The sequence below is a fragment of the Rhopalosiphum maidis genome, chromosome 1 (genome assembly GCF_003676215.2).
Source record: "Rhopalosiphum maidis isolate BTI-1 chromosome 1, ASM367621v3, whole genome shotgun sequence".
Classification (NCBI taxonomy): domain Eukaryota; kingdom Metazoa; phylum Arthropoda; class Insecta; order Hemiptera; family Aphididae; genus Rhopalosiphum; species Rhopalosiphum maidis.
The window spans coordinates 78,939,677-78,958,031 of NC_040877.1; the positions used below are offsets into that span (position 1 = coordinate 78,939,677).

General features: G+C 26.8%; 1 long non-coding RNA gene across 1 annotated transcript; it reads right to left on the minus strand.

Annotated features, from left to right (window-relative positions):
- Positions 1-1,094: 1,094 nt before the first annotated feature.
- Positions 1,095-14,507, minus strand: LOC113558881. The gene is made up of 3 exons (XR_003405727.2): positions 14,376-14,507; positions 14,167-14,264; positions 1,095-1,779 (listed from the first exon to the last, which is right to left on the minus strand). It is a non-coding gene; the product is annotated as an uncharacterized LOC113558881 (long non-coding RNA).
- Positions 14,508-18,355: the final 3,848 nt, after the last annotated feature.

An 18,355-nucleotide genomic window follows, 5' to 3' on the forward strand; every position in this document is an offset into this window, starting at 1 on the left:
TGTGTATGTTGCGCATCTTGGACCCGTTTGAACCCCGGGAACGAATAGGAAAGAGGGACCGGGAACAATGCATATTATGATGGGAATAAATAATATTATTGGGGAATGTGCATAGGTCATAGAAGATAAGTTCAGACGGACTTGATATGTATAGAATTATATAGAAATAGATTTTACTCGATGATGAAAACTGAATTAGATCATCTAAATGAAATTATAAAAATATGTAAAATAATTTCATGATAAACGTGCGTCGAGGAGACTTTTTTAAAAACCACGGGTGTGGAGAAGTATATCTGATGCACGTATGATCTTAAATTATTTATTTAAACGCTTCATTTTAGTACGAAGACGCTTTAAAATACTCGAATGAGTATATTATCTCATTCGGGTCGAAAAAAAATCATCACGATTATTATAAATTATGCTTTGGCAATCGCGAAATAATGCCAATGTATTATATTATATTATATATTTTGTATCACAATTTTCATAAATTAATCTATTCCCTCGACAAAACAGTATATACACCTAAGACAAACGACGACGTCAACCGACCGAGGGTTGGATACGAGCGAGCGCGCGTGCCTGTGTGTGTGTGTGTGTGTGTGTGTGTGAAATTTTCGCAAACTTCTCGCGGGCTCCTCTGCCGGCCGGCCGGGTCGATTAAGATAAAGGGACGGAGTGCGCGCGGTCTCCGCTCGCGGTGGACGCAGCTAACGCGCGTGGATCAATACGTGCGGCGCTCGGTTTGCGTGCGAGTGTGCGGCGACGACGACGGCGGCGGCGGTGGCGTTACCGGCGGCCTGGGGATGAGCCCGTCTTAAGGGCGGCCGGTCGTGGTCTCCGCGGCGTGCGCGCGGAATATAAGAAACGGCGAGCGGAATTTTTCTTATGACGGCGCGCGACCGGGACCGTAGCGCCGGACGACGGGTGGGTGGACGGGCGGCGGGCGGTCGACCAGCAATACCCGCGCGGAGGGCGTGTAGTAATACCACTACGCCGCCGCGTCCACCTCCGCCAACACCGTCACCTACACCGCCGACCATACCGCCACCGCCGCCGCCGCGTCGTAACCATAGCGACGGCATCCTCTGACGGCCATGAATAATGAAGGCGAAACTATATACACTATACTCGCGGACTAGAGTAGACGTATGTGTGTGCGTATGTGTGCATGTGTGTACGTGTATAAGCGTATGTGCTAGTGTGCGTGTGTGGAACGGCGGCCGATAAGATTCCCTCGGCGGCTGCTGCGGATGTTGCTGCTGCTGCCATCCCTTCCTTCTCCTTTCGCAATCGTCGACGATCCCCGGATGAGCCTCATGCGGAATATATGCACATAGTCAGTCCTTTAGTATAATATATATACCTACTACTGCTACTACTACTCTACCACTACTACACTACTGCTACTACTACTACTACTACTACTGCTATATGTAGCTGCTGGTTTCGGTGTAATATATTATAAAAGAGACGATTCCACCGATTGATTTAATATAATTAGACAGTATTATACAGTAAATTTTTGAATTAAATCAACGTCCACTTATTTGTTATCTCGAACTAAATTTAAATTCACCAGAAACTATCATTACAATAAAACTAGAATTTTTCGATGTCTCAAGCTTTTTTCTGATCCCTTTGAAATTTGACATAACGATAGATTACTGTGAACTTATTCGTCGTTCCCCCGATCCCTTGACGAAGTCGATTGTTGGTCGTCTTCTGTATTTTCTTCGGCGCATATCCGTACAATAATGTATTAGACTGATCCTGTAATGAAATAATTTTACGATTATTGTATACATGTAGTTGAGTGAACAAAATGTGATTTGCAATATTTTTCATTATCAATATTTTAGTAGATGGCGTCTATAAAATATAAATAAAACATACAACTCGTGGTTTATTTATCGTGTATAGATACATTATAACATTCTACAACTAGGTATATTACAATACATATCGAGATTCGAGGGTCAATAAGTTCCGGTCCCTATTATTTGTACATTTTGCTACTACACACTTAACCATTTTTTTTTTTTTTTTTAGCATATCTAGACAAACATCTTTTAAAGGTTTTAACTAGTAAACATAAACTTTTTTTGTCTATTTGTCATTTGCTACTGCACACAAAAATAGGGACTGATAAGTCCTTAACTAACGCGAGTATTGTGTTCTCAAAGACTTCAATATCTTTAAGAAAAATTAAAATTAAAAAGTCTTACATCGCGTACATCCAAACAAAAAAAATTATAACATATTAGTAATATTATTTGTACAGAATATAATACAAATTATGATACGACGATTAATTTATGAATCTTAACGTGAATCAAAACCAAAATATTCTATTTTGAAATATTATCCGTAGATACATTTATAAATTTTGCATTAATTTTTGTAATTTTATAAAGTAATCTTAAAGTAATTTTACATTTTTAAAGTTAAAAAAGGGGATAAACAGTGCATGTATTTTTATAAGTCCGAGACGAATTTTGATTGATATCGCCTGCACTATTATAATATGTACCCTCTTATACTTGACTACTTGAGTAATTACATTTACATATATTTCAGTTTTTAATTACTTTCATTGTATAAATGTATTTTTAACCTTGTTGGTAGATGTTATATAATAGATTGATAAGGTACCTTACTGAATGACTATCTATTAGATAACAAGTTTTACTAATACATTTATTTTAGCTAAACAAAAATTATAGTGCTGGTTATATATGATTTGTGAACGTATAAGTATTTATTATAATACAAAACTAAATGAAATCTGTTAATTATCTTATTCTAATTTCTAATACATGTACACATTTCACCGTTAATTGTTTCGTGTATAGAGTGTTAAGACTACGGTTAGTTAGTTGCTGTTTAAAAAATACTATTTTTATTTAAGGCACCTGACCTACGAGTCAAAATAGTATTACGATCCACGTGAGTTTATATATAAAAATAATATAATAAAATACGAGAGCAATAGATATATGTGTGTAAATACATATATACGTATTTGTGTGAGTACTGTCCATTCATAAAACCTTACTGGTGGTAGTAGAAAGGGACGATAGCGTTTTTATACATACGTTTCTGTATAAGGCGGAAAAGGGTAAAAACAACTGTTGCTCTGAACTTTTTTCCCTACATGCCACTACCTCCGCAACTTCCGTCGACGTTTTATTCACGTGCTTCTGACCTTTTTCACGCGAATTCGTCGTCAAAACACCGACCGTCTATTGTTTTATTTTCGTCACAGTTGATTTTAGTGCATTATTATGTAGGCATGCACTATTTAATTTAATAAACAGATTCAAATATTATTTTTGACTTGGTACATTAACATAATTGTATTATATTATAATATTCTTTCTTAAGAGTCAGTTGAATTGTATATTATTTTATATTAATATTCTAAAGTACGTATCCATTTTTAACCCTCGCAAAAATGAAAATTAGATTTTATAGTATCATTAATAAGTTGTGATTAGTAGGTACCTACCTTAAATGAAAAACAATTATTAATAATTTATAAAACATACAGTTTGATTAAAAATTCTTTAAAACTGCTGTTATTTTTAGAAATATGCTCATTATTGATTTATATTTAGTACAATAGTACATATACTAAACATATAAACAAGATAAATAAAATAAATTATAGTTAAACTTCATACCTAATATTTATTGACCTAACCAAATTAATTATGTGCTACATACATTAATATTATATATATATAATTTATTTATTATACTATATAATATTACCTATTATAATTTTGATATCCTGTTTATGATTAATAATACACACGTTTATGTTGTTTACGTCTTATTTTTTATAGCACGATTCCTACCAAAAATAATATATCAACTATGTTGGATTAATGACTTAAAATATATTAGATATTTTTACACTTTTTATAATAATACCTAAATATTATTTTTAATATATTACATTTGTATAATATATTTTTATTATATATAGTGATGTTTTGTGTAAATGCAATTTAAATAACAATAAATAATTTTGATTGTAGGTAAAATGTTCATATAAATATTTTTCAAACTTAAATAATATATTAATCTTAAACAAATTGGTTTTTCTTAAGTAAGTAATGTATAAATAAATTATGCTGTGAAAATAAAATCATATTTGATTATATTCGTACTTATAATCATTATAATAATGATGTGTTAAATAAAATTATGAACAAATTTTTATTATTTTAAATATTTTTATAGTAAAAAATTATCATTAATATACTAATAGTGTTGATTTTTAAATATGTGCGTATTCTTGTGAGTATCCACCATCTTCTTAGATTATCTTATTGAATAGTTTCTGATAATAACGTTAACAACCATTATCATAATATTTCTATAAATACAGAATTTTATGCGATTACTTCTTATTTACGGTAGGGTAGATAGCGTTGTGTTTTTAACCCCTTCAAATAGAATCATTGATGGCATCACACACACATTGATTTTCTTTTAGGGATGTACGTCACTAATGCTACTAGATGGCGGTATATCATATGGCAAATAACAAAATAAAAATAATATAGACCATTTTATACCTACACGGTGAAATCTTGAAATTTCATTCTATAAACACCTACATTATTAAAATAATGTTAAATCTATTACCGTATTGTAACTTATTAATAACAACTTTAAATGATTTTTTGTTTTATATATGTTAATATTACTCGTAGATGTATAATTTTTATTTCTATTCGAGTTTAACACTTACAAAATAACAATATTTTTTAGCTTCTCTAATATAAAATATTATGTGTATACAACCGTACAAATTATAAACTTTTAATAGTGATTTATTAAAGGCAATTTGAAATAATTAATACAAATTTTTAACTTATATAAGTTATACTTATATTTATTGTTCGTTTAGAAGTAGATATTTGCACAATATCATGGTTATATATTTTATTATATGTATTGTTATAATCTTAATTTGTACTTAGTACAACATCTAAAAACAAAATATTTTTTAACTTGCATCATGTAGTTGAGTACAAAAAATAAAATAAAAATATTTTCCGTATGAAGAAATATCTTAAATGGTGATTTTACGAAAACTTGTTTACCACAAAAATAAATAATATCTACTAATATGTACACGGTACAGCTATAACTCGTATAAATAAGCATTTATATACCGAAGTATAATTGTAATAGAATATCGCATTTTAGATAATAATTTAATAAAGTATATTGAAATAGATTTGATTACTGACCTATAGCATATATGTATATATGTATATACATACCTATAATGAACGAACGGCTTTTAATTTTATTTATTGAATGTAAATCAAAATATTGGTATATACTATACATAATATAATATGTATGATAATAACTACAATAACTACACGATGAACTCATCGGGAAAAATGCATGTTCTGTCCATCTCTAATAATATTATGTTATTATAAACGTATTTAGTGTCTTTATTTAATTCTTGTGCCGTGTAGTAAATTGGGCTATTCATTTACCTGTCATGCTCGTAGTTTGTAAATATTTTATCGCCAATGTTTTTAGGCAAAATATAATAATATAATATATTATAATGTGTTACGTACATTTTCGGTTATATACACGTATATTATATATATGCTTGTGCCCGGGGTACCATTGCACGATTAACAACACAACTGACCGTCGTATAAAAGCAACGCGGCAAATGGCCGGTAAAAACAAGGGTTTACGTTTAGGATGAGCGGAAACACAATATCACGATACCCGGACGTTTTTAGCGATTCGCATATTTAATTTTACAAAACCTAGCGCGTGTTTGGGTATTCACAGGAATTATCGCGAAATTCCCAATTCACCACGTTTTCTGCGCAAAGGTTTTGTTTTTTAGAACCACAACAATGTATTAAAACGTTTTCACCCATGCACGTGTGTATATGCAATATACATGAAAAATTTAGAGATAGGTATACCTAGTATACGACACATTGAACATACATTAGTGGTGTGTAATAAGTACCGCGGTTCATATTTTCGTTTTTTACTTAAAAAATACTTGTATAATTATTCAAAACTTTTAATTTCGTAAATTCTTTTATCTTAAAATAATATACAAAAGCATCATGGAAATTGATAAAATATCAATCAACATTTGATATATTCAGCTCTTACACTTAGTGTCTGTACTTCAGTAAATAGTTACACTTTTGATATTCCTTTAACAAACAAAATTTAAATTCCAAGTTTATGCAAGTAATAAACTAATAACCTATATGATTATGTTATAAGCTATAGTAATTATTATAAAAATTAAATTGGAATATTCTAAAAAAAAAAATAAATAACATTAATAACTCAATTTTTCTTAATCCAATTTGTAAAATATTAGAAAATTATTCATTTTATGATAACTAAAATTTAACAAATAAAATATTAAAAAATAACCAACATCTTCTTTGTATCATTTACAATTATCTTTAAAATCTCCATTATTATCGATAAATATCCATTTAGTTATTAAAAAACCTTTTGTTATTTCATTTTATAAGTTTGGTGATAAAAACTATGTGAAAATTATAGATTTATTGTTTAAACTTTAATAATTATAAAATGTTTTAAGTTAATGTTAATGAATTTTTCAAACAAACCAAATTTGATTTCAATTAATCAATATGTTTTTCGTACAAATATATAAATTATCGATCAACTAATTAAAACCTTTCATTTTAAAAGTCTTATATGCAACCTATGTATAGAATATTTTTCTTGATTTAAAAAAACCTTTAACTCATTTTATCATGACATTTTAGTGAACAAATTTGCACATTAAGTATGTCATTAGAAGATACACTCTTGATTTAATAAAATATTTTATCGTTTAAAATAGACCTCAAAAATAAAGGTATAATAGATAGGAAACTTGGTACCGACCGTCTTAGATCGTACTATTTTATTGATAATTTATATTTACCAATGGCTTATTAGATTTAAAATTAAATGCTGAAATATTTTTTTTTGTAGATGATAAAGTTATATTCGTTAAACACGAAATTTATATTGATTTATTTATTTAGCATTGTCAATAACCCTTTAGACTTATTACGATCACTGTAAATCGTTATTGGCTATATTGAAATTATTGTTATTAGCAAGCTAATTACGTATTTGTTATAAGTACATAAATAAATATATATATATATATATATAATAATTATTATACATATACTCTATTGCCATTTTAACACAGTATTTTATGACGCTGTCTATTAGATTTTAAGCACGTTGACTACATAATTACATAGTTTTGAATTAATCATTAATTTTTAAATTTGACGATATTTATAATTATTTTTAATTATCTTACAATTGTATTATTAGATATGTATTTAACTGTATAACTAAATAAGATAATATTATACCTATAGTGTTATGTATATTATAAACTGTAAATAATTATGTAAATATATTTGTAATAGAGAAAGTTTGATTCTCTCGTAAATCACAAAAGTATACAATACAATTATATTATACAGTTATTTTTTGGACACTGCCTAAATTGTATGCATTTAAATAAAAATGTGAACGCTGTATTATTTAAGGTGTTTTTTTTAAACCACGAAAAGTAAAATAATGACGTCCCATATACAGAAGTTAAAATGGCGGTGGAGTCCTGAAGTTATTTTTTTCCCTTGGCTACTAACAATACATAATCATTTACCAGAGCGAATTCTACTACGGTATTATATTATCATGACGACCGTAAAATGGATGGGCGGGTGGTCTCCGACCGAAGGGGAGGGGTCCGGCCAGGGTTGGATGAGGCCAAAGAAAAACAAACAGACGTTGATTAATCTTGCACTTGGGGTCTGAACAATGTTTTGGACCGTCAAGTGCTTATAACGCGGGCTTTTTCTACGAAAAAATAAACTTTATACATACTGCGCACTGTAAGCCTGCCGTAGTGTGTGTATATATATTTTTTGTATTCCACCACCCCTCTGTTCACTCCTACTCTCTCCATACACAAACACACGAACGCATTTTCCCTTCCCATATAACGTATACATACGCGAGTACACATATACTCTTCTCGCCGTGACACGAACAGACTGCCGTGCCCCGGAATTAATGAAATGTCAAGCGCAAACCCCACTCCACCCTTCTTCCCAACGCCACCGACCACCTACAGTTCGTACAAAAATAATAATAACGGTTTCGCGGGCTCTTTCGCACTTCATTTGTTCAACGAGTGTACAGTATATAGGTATAGGTATATGCGTATACACTGCACACTGCATATACACGCACGTTTAAAATATATACATTGTTGTATTGGTATACCTATTATATACAATATACCTGCAGGTATGACTATCTGCACATATGTATGTAGACTAAGTGCGTTATTGCGAATGATCAATTTTTTTTGATATTTTAAATTTAATATTAGATGATTGTGTAAACTATTTGATAATATTATTATACTTAATAGAAGAACGCAAGTGACGCAGTGACCAATGCAAGTCCATTGGGCAGTCACGAAATCATTTGTATATTACTCGTCTGCAGCGTGGGATTAATTTTAGAAAACTAAATAACATATTGGTCAAATGATAATTTAAATTTTTAATTTCCAAATCGTTTTTTTTTTTTTTTGGCGTGGGGGAGTGGTTATGTGTTTATTAAATAATAAATATCTACACAAAGTTAATGATAGTTTATGATAGATTAATAATATATTCCAAAGATAACTATATTATTATTATTTAAATTTTTTGTATATCTAATTAATATATTTTATAGTTTGTGGTAAAAGAATAATATACGTATATATACCTATTAGATGACATAAATATATAAGTACAAAATGTTAATATATTATATTATGTATTTAATAAAAAAAAATAGTATTGTTATTTGTTAAACGATTAACATTTGAATTTTTATGAAAAACTAATCGGTACAGTTTTATATTTAAATTTGTAAAATTTAAATATTAAAGAAATAATATCGATGTATAAAAATAGTAAAAAACAAATATTTATTTATTAAAAATTACAAATATAATGTCCAAGCTTATTCCTTTGTTTTCGATAATATTATTTTATAAAAAGATTCAATGTTGTTTGATAATTACTAACAACTAATAAATAAATAATCGTATCTATCCACTACCTATGTATATATAATATAATATGTATAATAAAAAATAAAACAGATCAAAGTAATAAGTTAAAATAAAAAGAGTTTTTAATAATTGTAATTTTATTTTTATACTTTAATTATTACTTTCAGTCGGTCAATATTGTACCTCGTCATCTGTGTCATCTTTTTAATCATAACTTTGAGGTAGGAAAAAAGCACCTAATGATTTAACGATTATTTCATAAAAATAATCTTATTATGTATATAATTACTGTTGAACATCTTTATTATATTATATAACTCGTAGCAATATTAATAAAGTAACAATGTTTGTTAAAATGTTGAAACATAATCAACCTACACTTATTTATGACTTTTAAAGATCATTTTACTTTTAATAAATTATGATAAAAATACGATTTGTAGAAATTATTTGGTTATTGGATATTATTTTTTTTAGATTTATAAACTATTACATATATAAATTATCAAAATAATATTAAATGTGAATACAAATTGAAGACTGAAGTAAGCTTATTTACTTGGCAAAATAAATATAAAATAGTGAGTACAATATACGATATGGCGATACACATACTACATGCTCAGTTCTCACCTCTATTTTTCATTGGATTTAATATAATTCTAGCTTTTTGAATAATTAAGTATATTTTCAAATACATTAATTTTAGTATGCCACTATAGAACTGTACCGTATTTATGTAAATTTTATTTTTTCAAATAATTAAGTAGGTATAAAATATAATATATATATATAGAAATTTGAATTATTATTTTCTGAATTATTATTAAACTTTATAAACTAAAGATAATTTAGGTATAGTAGAATAAAGGTAATAGAGTTCTATGATTATTTGAAAATTATAGTACATAATTATTATTAATAATATGTACCGACTACCATTTTACCATTTTTTTTTTAAAATAATATGAGAAAAATAAGTAGGTATTATACTTAATATTATATGAGTTTTACATTGAGTTATTTTAACCCATTAAGACAGCTATTACGTATTTGAATCTTATAATTTTTGATAATATATACCTATAACGTTTATACTTGAAATTATTTTACCTTTTAAAAATAATATAATTCTAAATACCGTTATTTACCGGTTCTTGAACAAACAAAAACCTATATCCTAATATTTTAAAAACTGGAATCAAAACAATGTTTTTCGAGAACCGAATAGTAATCGAAAAATTATTTAAGTTCCAAGTTCTGTTATTGGTATCTATTATTTAGATTTATAATACCTATATGGTGAGTTAATCAATAGTTATATTTAAATACACAGTGATTTTATTTTAGTACATTTTGTGTACCTACCTATATAAAATGTTATAAATATTAAAATATAATAATAACGTTTTTTTTGTCTATAAAGCTAGGTATTAGGTAGGTATATATTTAAAAAGTACTATCGTTTTAGAGTATCTCTCCACTTATTTTTAATTTGTTTACCCATCGCATTAAAGTCTATTACAATATTGGCATGGTTTTTTAATTACCTTAAAAATACGAGACTGCAGAGGATAAATTAAAAATTTAAATTACCTAAGTTTACAAGCATAATACTCACGAAACGGTGCTAAAAGCCCAAGTGCGGACAATGCTGATAAGGACAAAATTATTGTTGTGGCAATAACGAAAGTACCTCGACTAGGGAAAAAAGGTTTATAATCTACATTTACGTTATCTATAAATACCAGTGGCCAGTTGGTTGTACCTTATATAATAAATAATATCAAATTTAAATAAGTCCAGTTTAATTTGAACTTCAAAGGTATTTAAGATTTTTTCCATCGTAGTTGTATAGCTATATAATTATAACACTATAATTATTATAAAAGCCCACAGTTTGAAAAACGCTGCTATAATAATATATACTTTGAAATGTACCAAATTATAAAATCATTTTCGATTTAACAATTTTCTTACGCATAATATTGAAAATAAAACCCAATAAATTTATGAATAAGCCCGTTTATAATTATTATTTATTAAAAAGTAAACAAATTAAAAATAGATAGATTCTAGTCCTACATGCAACTATTTTAGTCAAGTTGATTACTTTTATTATGACATGTGTTATTTGGATAACAAAATAATATTTTTAAATTTAGATTAATCAATAAATATATTATGTATTTTTTAAGCTACTAGATATAAGTATTAATATATAATAATATTATTTTTCTATATTTTCTATTGAATTATTAATTTAGTAACGTTTACCGGCATAATTAATAATAAATAAGTTAAAGTACACCATATTTTCAAGAAGTGACAATACATTCATTCCACTTTGTAAATATGACATTGATCACTATATCTACTACGGAGAATTATGATATTGTGTATACAATAAGTTTGTGTAGATATTATTTCACAAAATTACATTATATTATTTCTATATAATTTTTTTTTCCAAAACAGATTATTAACTTAATAAATAAATAAAAAAAAATGTTAAAATAGCTTTGCTTTATTTTAAATGTTGTTTTATAACACTGATAAAGTAATAAACACTTGATACGATTTCTAAAAAGTACAGAAAATGGATCATAGAATTACTTCAAAATATAATACATTATTTACTTTAGTTTGTCATTTTGTGGAAACGTTACAAAATAGGTAAGCATATCATATTTATCTTTATTCTTTACTCTCAAACACTTCTTGCTTATAAAACTGTCATTATTAATATTTTTGAGTAGAAAAATTGCACCAGAATACTGTATTGACATACACGCATTAATAACTGATATAAAATATAATGTTTATCAAAATGACAATAATTACAATTTTTATTATACTCGCATAGTAAAAATTATTAAGTATATCAAAATTTAATAAACATAAATGAAATGAAGTATTTGCAATTAATTTTATTTCCAAATAAGTATATTTAATTTTTGTTTTTATTTGATCATTTATTATGTTTCTATCAGTTATATATCTATATGTATACCGTTAAATATTAAAGTACATTTAAAATTGTTTTATATCACATTCTTGATGGTTTCTTATTCAGTGTTAACGAAATGTTTTTTTTTTAAAGACATAACTTTTTTTATATAGTTGTGTAACATGATATACGATTTTTTATTTAGTGTTTTTTATAATTTTATTTTTTCTCCACACAATAATGGAGTAGGTATATATTATTATAATATCATAAACTAAAATTATCTTTCGACTCAATAGCAGTGGATGGTTATGATGAACCACATCCCTCTGCATTCTTATAATTCTATAATTTACCGTAGTTGAATGCGGTTTTTCAATATATCTCACATTTAAAGTATCTAACACTATATAATATAACGTTCTACTGGAATTTTCAAACATAATCGTACATTTATATTGTACAATAGTGCTGTTTCATGTTAATAATATTCTAAAATATAACTTATTTTTTTTTATCACAAGATAATTTTGGTTTATGTTCTGCTTTTAATTAAGTTTAATAAGTATTTGCAATCCATACAGTCATTTAAAAATATAATAATATATATTATTTCTGGTGAATATTTTAGAGATAAAATTATATTTTGACTCTGATGAACATTATAGTGGTTTTATGGTAAAACGAGTGATAGTTTCCGGTTCACCTAATATTAGCACAGAGCAGATTGAAGTAAAAAACAAACAGGTTTTCGTATGCAAATTTGATGAGGGTCAGTATAATGGGTAAAAAAAATGAAAATGAAAAGTTCGGTACGTTAGCCGTTGGGGTACGCGATTATCATTTTATTTTATTTTTTAGAAAAAATTTAAATTTATATTTGATTCCCAGAGCTAAGTATATTTTGCAACAGAACTGATGGTTTTTTTTTACAACGGCACACGGGCACAAAGGAAACCCTACGGGGACGTGTGTAAGATGAACGAGCGTACGACTATACTACCCCTGGACCGCACACCGTATACGCATTAGCTTTTTTCCTCATTTTGTTTTCACCCCCATTTGCACGTATACATAAAAACAAGAGCCAACCGAGGGATCTCTTCTCCACCTCTTTCCTTCGCAATCCGACAGGGGTCTTTTCCCGCGGACGTTGCTAAGTCGGTTTTAATTAGGTTTTCTCCTCCGCCGGCGGCGTATCGATCGGGCGGGCCGTAAGGACCTTTGCGCGCGTGTCTGCATAGTTATACTTTTATATGTATTTATAATATATATATATATAAATAATATAGTATACATATAATGTGTATATATATTTATAATATATATATATATGTGAGTGTGTGTGTGTTTAAACATATTAAATGCAAAGTATTTTCGTTAGAATAATATTACCTATAAATAAAAGACTTAAAATGACTTTTCTATGCGTACACAGAGTTTTAAATAAAAGCAATAGCGATAAAAATACAATATTTGCAATATAAAGCTGCAGATATATTGGTTATGTATACTCATTTTGGTTTTGATATTTTTAGAAAATAATTGTTTTGGTAAGAATAATTAAAATATTTGAATTAAAATGTTAAATTCAAGAAGAGTCGTTATATATAATAATGAAAATGAAAAGCTTTGTAAAAAAAAAATTAATTTCTTTATACGTATCTAATAACATTGTATTTAATATGAGCTATTCACATTTATATTTTGCAATGTTAATTTAAAAATGAGATCATAATAATGTACATTGGTACATTCTATGATACTATTTAAGATTTAACAATTGATTTTGTCGTTAAAAATATTTGTTGTTTCTCATTAAATTCACAAATTTTGTCTAACAATTATTATAATACACGTTTTATACATATACTATTTATTTTATACACGCTATAAATTATAACTAATTAGGTACTTTCAAACTTTCAATATTTATTTTTTTCATTATATTTAAGCATATTATTTTATTTCATTATAATTTTCCATTTAATGAATCAAGAAAAATATATCTTAGAAATACATTATAAATATAATACTGATCAATTTAAATTATCTTAATATTTCCACGTACCTGCAAGTGTAAATAGATGCTACAGTAAAGTTTGATTGCTTAAGACATGTCTACGACTATCCACAAGTTCTGTCCCCTTTCATCGTTTTAATATTAAGCTGTTAAATAAAAACAGTACAACATTATTTTCTTTAAATTAATTAGGTTATATTTGTAAATTAAAAAATATTTAGTAAAATGGAATAAGAATATTGACAAATAGTAGGTACCTTCATGTAGCTACAACAAATAGGAATGTAAAGCACATTTATTCATTCAAACTGAAGTTCTCAAACTGATTAGGCAATACTCCGCAATATTAATACATATAATATAAAAGCAGTTCTTTTCTTCTGAAAATTTTCTCATACAAAATAGCATTTTATGGTATTAGCAATTTAAGTAGAAATAATATAGGTAATAATAATAATAATAAAGTTTCTACTATAATTTGTTTAAAAAATATATAATAATATGTAATATATGCACGAACGCATGCCATAATATTAGTTAGATAATGAATATATGTTGATACTACAAATAATATTGAATCAAAACCAACATTATATAGAGTAAATACTCTACGGTAATAATATTAATTTTTTCTATCTACATTTACTAAATAAAATTACAAGCACTCTGTTTTAAATATAAATTATACATTAGGTAGTGAATTGTGAATTCTGATTATATAAGCTTATGTCTTATTAGGTTTGTATGTATTTTGAATAATCAATTAAGTAAAACATTTGCTCGAAAAAAAATATTAAGTTGGTGTCTTGATCAACAATGAATTATTATATATTTTAACTCTAATATTTATTGTGTAGCGTGTGGTTTACTAACTTTAATTGAGCTTTTTATTTTACAGAAGTTTTGTGAGTGTATGGGTATATATAGTTTATATAAATAAATGTATTTTACGAGTATAATGTTGCAGCAAATAATATCGGACTTGATTACTTTTTCTAGTATACTATAAAATATACTATTATTAGAGTTTTTTTGTAAGTATATTTAATATACAAATATATTTACGATAGTGCTCTCTTTTATTGAAACATAGTAACTAGTTGGTCAATAAAAAGTTATTTTAAAAATGGATTTATTTTAACTCATGTTTACGTACTGTTATTATTATTAAAAAAATATATTAAAAAACTACAAAGCAAAATAAATAGAAGAAGTTTTTATTTACTATAGCTACAAAAGTAAGCATATCTCTAGAGTTATAAATATATATTTTGTATTTTGGTACTATAGTTATACAGTTGTAGACGAGTAAACGAGTTGCTCATTATTAATGGTACCTATGTATTTAGTTAAACAAAACGCGTTGATTATTAATAATTCAAACCAAAGGAATGCGTTTATTTTTGATTCACAATAATTAGACATTTAAAATAAATTATCTTATACAGACATAAAAAGCATCACTAAAAAAACTAAATAAGAATTTTGTAACTATTAATATGACCCTCAAAATTGTTTTTTGATTTCTATTTATTTTCTAGGTAATAGTGTTTTTTTATATCCAAAATGTGATCTAAATAAATTTGTTTGTTTAGTCTTATAAGCTAATTTACAATATTTTTCTGCACGATAGCATTAGTAAATATGTATTATCTATGTTTAATAGTTTTTTGTATTTTGTTTAAATTTATATTGAATATACTTTTACAATAGAGTTAATATAGATAATACGATTTGATTAAGTCATCGGATAGTTAGCATCATTTTCAAAAATACAAGTATTTATATTAATGTATAAGATAAAAAAATGTTTGTATATCTGATGTGGGAAAAATATATTTATAAGTCCAGAATAGTGTGTTAGTGTTTTATAAAATTCGAAATTCTATTAAATTAAAATTTGATTGGCGCAATTGTTCGGTTTGTAATCCTGAATTGTATTATAGCTAATCAACTTTACTTATACTTTTACAGAAAAAACTGCTCTAAAATGAATGCGAATAAAAGTAAAACTATCAAGTAAAGTAGCATGATATTATATTATTTTTACATGGAAAAAAATGTTGCGCAATTTTCATTTATAATATTAATCTATCGTGAATACGGTTTTCAATGTATCTATAGAGTAATTTTCCAACGGATTAAATCATATTATAACATAGTATTGTCTATAATACCGTGAAATTTTAACTTCACTATTACAGCCAACATGTGACTCAGTGAATGGAATACGATAGATCATTGACTTTACAGATAACACTATACTATATATTAATATATTATTATAATACGTATATGATATATTATTACGGCCTTTTGTCATAAGATATCTACGACATGAGGTTTTCCGGAACTATTTCGTATTTCATCGATAGTTTTAGTCTACCGCGTATCATGTACCTAACCATCGTTGTGTTGTAGGGGTTATTCGTTCGAAAGGATGTTATTATTGTATACACACATATATATATATATATATATTAAATAAACACGCCATACGATATAGTTGTAGGCACTAATAAATAGGAAATCGGACACTCCAGAACGCCATGTCTATCCTAGACAAGTTAATAATTATTATCATGGATAGTATTCGAAACGTTTATAAACCACGAGGGCTTAATATACATTCTATACATACAGACTGTACACTAACAACTTCCTATTCTAAAGTAAATAATGTAAAGCAGCGTTTATAGCTAACAACGTGCTTATTATTGTGTAAAGGGTCGATGCTTCTATATTTGTGTTGTGTAGCGTTCTATTAGATGAGTACATTATACATAAACTATTATTATATGTATATACATTAGTACATAGTCATATTCATGTGAATTTCGACATAGGTTCTAAATGCAATTTATACGATAATATCCTATTAAATAAAATCGTATAATAAATAATTATACAAGTAAACGATAGAATTTCGTAACATTGTATTTTTAAGAAATTTGAGAAAACCGGATTGTTTATTTTAGTTATTTAATTTGGAGCACTCAAAAATTTAATTGTTTTTAGATAATTAAAAGTCGTTAGAAAACAAAATGATATTCTTTACTGTTTTTTATCTTTATCATTTTTAAATGTTATGCTTTTATTATTACAACATACATTTTTAATTTATTTTTACAAAGCAGAATAGCAGAATATTTTTATACACAGAAATCGAATTTTAGACGAGTTTATGAGTAAGTATAAGTATTTAATGTTTGAGCGGAGTTGAGATATCTCGTAAAATGTTGATCCACTCTGTTCGTCTAAACTTTGAATTTTTTTACCAAGAAACCACTTTTATTAAATTTCATGGATTAAAAAACTAAATAATATTCTGTTTTGAAATATTGAATTAAAAATGTACGTCGTCATTCAAAAAAGTAATAAACTTATAAGGATAAAATGTATAGTTTTATAACAACTTGAAATTATGAAAAAGAAATATTTTCAAAAATAAGTTATTGTTTTCTGATATAATGAATATTTATGTTAAATGGATCACTATACATAATACATAACAAATATAGTAGTTCATAATTTGTTTTTCTTCCTAAATATAAGTAAGAACTGAGATTTTTTTGTATAAAAAAGAAAATAAATTACCTATGAATTATTATGAGTATGTTTAAAAGTAGTAGTGGACGATGCGCCTATTAATGTGCCTTTGTGTACCCAATTTAGTTTTTGAACGAAATAAATGTATTTAATGGAAAGTAATATACATTTTTTCAAAGTGTTTTATTTATATTTTGCAGAAAACAATATATGTAGTTAACAGACTGCTTTGAACGCTCGTCACGGTTGTGGTGGCTTATGCATAATTAACAGACAATTAAAACTAAAATAGACGACGTATAATAATAAGGTAAAACCAAAATATTTATTCATAACAGCGCAATATTACAATTATGCTCATTTTAGAACAATATACGAAAATACGAAAAAATAAATGTACATAAAATACATGAAATAATCATGTTATCGATGTTAAAAATAACGTTTAGTGTTCATGAGTCGTGATTGAAGTAATACCACAACCGTTATTATTACTTTGCTCCTTTGAGCACCGTCTACAGTATTACATGGGGGTGCAAGCTTCAGGGAATCGTCGTATCAAAATAAGGGGCATTTAATACTTTAATACCGAAAATGAAAATTCAATACTGAGATAGGCTGGTATTATAATAACAGGGAAAAACAAATCCGGCGGCAATCCCTCCCATATGCTCCCGATGATTTAAAA